Below are 4,938 nucleotides of genomic sequence, written 5' to 3'. Positions count from 1 at the left end.
AATTTCAAGCAAAAGAGATTATTTTTCAGACCTTATGAAATAAATTCAGTATTATTTTCTCCTCATTAAGAATCTAAATGTTTCAGTATCACTCCATGTGATATTTTGCACACATGGATGTATTATAATTGGGCATGATTCATCAATCTAACTAATAAATCTGGGTAACATAGCACCGACTTCCCCTTCAAACCTCAATTTCAGTTTTAGACCCACATTCCAGGAATAGTTCCCAACACAGATTGGCCATTTTATTCATTTCGAACATTAAATGGTTTTACAGAAACAAAGCTTCTGAGTGCTGTTTGCAGTCACATCAATTCAAAAATAGAATCCGTTGAAGACAAGCGTTTTTTCCTTCTGAACATGGGTAAAGTACAATTCATGCTGATAGAATGAGACTCCGGTACTGCTGGCAAGGCCTCTTGGTTGAGTCCTTTCCAATATTTCTCAAGTGTGAGCAGATAAGATTGGGCTTTGCTGTGCCCACATTGACTGTTGTATCTCCTTCCTTCACGAGTGCAATTTGTGGGCCATTATTAGATGCCCTGAAGTGAATCTGAAAGATATAATGGAAAGCAGGTCACTTTTTTTTTCATTCCTTCTTTTCTGCCACCCATCTATTTTTTCCCTTTTTCTGTCTCCATTCTCCACTCTCACTCTCCCTGTCCTCAAATTCTTGCTGTGTTGCTCCCACCCTTTCTCTCTCTTTCTGTCCCTCTTTCATCCTGTCCCTTTTCCCCTACATCTTTCATTATTTTTTTCTCATTCTCCCTCGTCCTCTCTCTTCATCTTCCTTCCCTCTGCCTTTCCTTTCTTTTCCCCTTCATTAATTACCACGATATGTTAATGACGATCAGAGTTTTTTTTTAATGCCATTCTGAAGAAAGAGATGATATTAATCCAAGGATGAGGTTAACTATTTTTATGGCAGATTAGAGAAAACCAAGCTCTTCCATCAGTCATGGACTAAGTAAAATGGATTTTTTTTCCATATTCCATTACTAATGCAATATATTTTAGTCATAAAGTCCTTGAGTTCACATTACCCATGCCAACCATTGTACATGAATCTCATTTTAAGGTAAATGTTCCATTATTGTCACATAATGCTGCATTTAGAATGTAACATACATGAAATTCTTTACCTTTTGTCTACTGTAAAGTAGACAGGGAGTCACCACTTTGTCCAAACCCTCCTCACAGAAACCTATAGCACCTGGTGTTTCTTGGCGGTCTACTCTCCAAGTACTGACCAGTCCCGTGCCCGCTTCACTTCTGAAGTCAAACAATCCCAGGCGTATTCAGGTTATCAGGCGCTGTGATACCTGCATTTAGTGTACAGACTTCTTAGACTAGATAATTCAAGTGCTGGTCTTGAAGTCCAAATTCCTCCCTCTTCTCATTGAAGTTTGATGGTCTGTTGACATAAAATGATCTGACTCGCTCCCTGCTTGTAAGAGATCTGATGCAGATGGAATTTCAGTTTATCCAAGGTAAAGTCATCAAGTTCTGCAGCAACATTGCTCAGTACTTCAAAGCAAAAGGATCCGCAACCTGTTGAACACATTTGTGACTGGTAAATCTGATCCTTTGGTTGACATAACTGCCCTGATTAAAGAGCCAAATTGAGTGTTATCGCACCTGCCCACACCCTTACAAATCCATTGAAAATCATCTTTAAGAGTATTAAACCCATAGTAACTGTGTTTATAATAACATGCAAATGCTCCTAACCGTGTTGAGGTAATCCAGCCAAAACTTGTGTTTTGTTGGCATCGGACATTTTGGAAAGAGTTCTGCGGGTGTTAACTCAGGAGAAGGTCTCTCACAGGTCTACAGTAAGTAATCCTCAATTCTCAACAAACTATCAAAGTTGACAGCCCCGCCATTCAAGTGGTCTTGACTGGTTTGGCATTGCGCACCTCAATCCTCTGCACAGCAAGTCCACCTATTGCTGTACCAGGGCCATAGTCACCATTGCCTAGACTGCCCTTTTCTAATGGAGAGAGAAAGCTTCCAAAATGGGGCAGATAGGATTAAAGGGAGGGATCAGAGAGAATTTAAAAAAAAAACAAACACACAACTAATTTACCTCAGAGGCACATATTGTGAAATGTATATTTTTGTCATAGCCCACGTATTATTGAAATTATCCAAGCTATTCTGATTTGGTCCACCTCCCTTCTGACATGGAGTTAAGCCAGGTCCAACATGGAGAGCATGCCTGATGAGGAGGGGTTAAGTGAACTTGTTCTTTTCTCCTTGCAGTGATGGAGGATGAGCGATGGAGGATAGATGATAAGGGGCATTAATTGAGTGGATGGCCAGAGGCTTTATCCCAGAGCTAAAATGGTTAACATCAGGGAGAATAGATTTAAGCTGCCTGGGAATGTACAGGGGGGATGTAAGAGGTAGGTTCTGCATACTAAGAGTGATGGGTGCATGGAATGCACTGCTGGCAACAGTGGTGGAGCCAGGTACAATAAAGCTTTTAAGAGACTATTAGATAGCTACGTGGAGCTGAGAAAATTGGAGGGTTACAACATAGGGATATTCTTGGCAGTTGGTAGGGTAGGTTTTGATGTCAGTACCACACTATGGGCCAAAGGGCCTCTACTGTATTGTAGGTTTCTATGTCCTATGTTTTATGTTCATCACAAAGTTATGCACGCAGTTGAAAAGAAAGTTTATGCATCATACTCTCTCACTCGGTAGACCATCCCTCTCTCCCCCACACCCCACACTTTTTCTCCTTAACCCTGTAAAACACAATACTTGAAGGTTGGAATCAAAGGGCTCCTCGATGGGTTTTACGAGTTAGTTTCGGTCAGCAGCACATCGATGGGGCACATGACCATGCTTCAATGCCCCAGATTGGGTGGTGGTCACTGCTGCCTGATGCCTTACCGAGGATGTAATTTTCAGTCCAAATCCTCTGGGGTGCTGCTACACCTTCTGAGCATGCACCAAATGAATTCTCAATGTCCCACTTGTCTGCAGGCAGTTTGGAGGTTCTAATGTACCTGCCTTGATCACTATTAATCATGCCTCAAGTTGATACATGCGAATGTTGACGGAAAAAAAAAGAAACAGAGAGGGTAATGAGAACAAGCATCCAAGGCATACTGAGATAAGATCTATCCTAATTTTAACCCAAGCTAGCCTTTTGTCATAGGTTGAAACAATATTTATGACACACCTTTATGTCTCAAAATCTCCTCATAAAAAAAACAATGGTTTATCCAAAACAGACAGTAAATTATTGCAAAGCCTTGTTCATTAACAGCATCTCCCATGCTAGGAAACACAGCAGCCTTCCCAATTAACTCATTTCACTGAGCACCGTTAAAGCAATTGAATTTATTTACTTCGTTAGGATTTCCATTTCTGGAAGAGGTTCGACCAAACTGAGCTCCAATTGCTGTCGACTTACGCAGCGAGAACTGGAGGAAAATAAAAGATGGGTGAAGGATATGACAAAATTTCAGCCATTTTGGACTTCTATAACTTCTGGAAATAATACAATATTGGGTTGATCCCACTTGAAGAATTGTGACATATAACACACTGGTGTCTGCAAATATAATGAAGGGAAGTTGAACGAATGGTTGACATGGACAAAGTGGACTAAAGAAGCTCTGTGCTGTGTGACTCTACAACTCTATATTGGAATAATATTAAGGATGGAATTTTAGCAGGTAGACACTGCATGCCCCTAGAATGTAGATAGCAGGCAGAGAGTAGAGAAACATTACTTTTCAAGTGGTACTTTCTGATATATAGGGATACTTTTATTTGTTCATTCAAGTGACAGGTTTCCTTGGGTATATTAGGAGTGAATGGCAGAAAGATGTTGAGACAAGCACTGTGAATCGTAACTGTAACATGATCAAAATCCAGGAGCGTACAGCTGGAAATGTTGCCGTCTGAATATTATGGGATCAGTTCCTCTCTGTGTAATCTTACACTGTCCCCTGTCAACCTCAATAGTTATTTGATTTCTCACCAGATGTGTTGGCTCCACCTGGTCAATCAATCAATCCCAATATTGGATTCCTTCAACTTGTGTGATTGACGATACCTAAAGGCTCTTGAGAGCATTCACTATGGTACTGCCATACTGGTCAATGGACCTGGGATTCATTTTAATCTCCAGCACTGCTTGTTTGAGTTTATACACACACACACACACACACACACACACACACACACACACACACAAACAAAGCACACACACACACACCCCATGGCCACAATCAATCTTCCCATTGTGTAAATAGTGGCAAAGGAATCAGAGGAGAATCGTTGGGTGTGTATGAGTGAAAATAAGATATAGGGGAACAGGGAAATAAAGAGAGGGGTTAATAGGACTTGGGAATGGTATGGTCATGATGGAGTCAAATGATCTCTTGCAAAGTAATAGGTAAGAAGCTGTCTAGTGAAATATGGATTGAGTTATTAAAAATGGTCTCTATCGGGATATTTTGGATAAATTAGTGGCATCCAAGGATTACAGCTAAGTTTGTGGGTGTCTGAGCATGCAGAGAGAATTGATTTGCTGATAGCACCATTATTTTACATTATTTATGGTAAGGGAAGGGTTAACAACAGGGGATGAGATGTATCCTTGATTGGTGGTAGTAAATGTAATATTTTTTTAAAAACACAAAGACTGCAGATTTTGTAAGCTTGAGTTAATATTGAGAAGGTCGAGGGACCCAGCAGGTTCAGACAGCATCCATGGGGAGAAATTATGTCAGAATTTTGAGTCGGGACCTTTAGTTGAGACGGAAGTGAGAAAGGGAGACATCGAGTATTAAAATACTTTTTTTTGATGGGGTGGGAGAACTGGGGCAGGGGCAGGATATTGGACAATTAATGGGTGGAAGAGGTAGAGGAACAGGTAGGTGGGGAGACCACAGGGGTGGTGGAAGC

At 40.8% G+C, this 4,938-nt stretch overlaps 1 long non-coding RNA gene across 1 annotated transcript; it reads right to left on the bottom strand.

The window, feature by feature from the left end:
- Positions 1 to 217: 217 nt before the first annotated feature.
- LOC138752270 (uncharacterized) lies at positions 218 to 1,040 on the bottom strand. The gene is made up of 2 exons (XR_011350465.1): positions 838 to 1,040; positions 218 to 559 (listed from the first exon to the last, which is right to left on the bottom strand). It is a non-coding gene; the product is annotated as an uncharacterized lncRNA (long non-coding RNA).
- Positions 1,041 to 4,938: the final 3,898 nt, after the last annotated feature.

Source organism: Narcine bancroftii, chromosome 2 (genome assembly GCF_036971445.1).
Source record: "Narcine bancroftii isolate sNarBan1 chromosome 2, sNarBan1.hap1, whole genome shotgun sequence".
In the NCBI taxonomy this organism is placed as follows: Eukaryota; Metazoa; Chordata; class Chondrichthyes; order Torpediniformes; family Narcinidae; genus Narcine; species Narcine bancroftii.
This window is presented reverse-complemented; position numbering and strand designations above follow the sequence as displayed.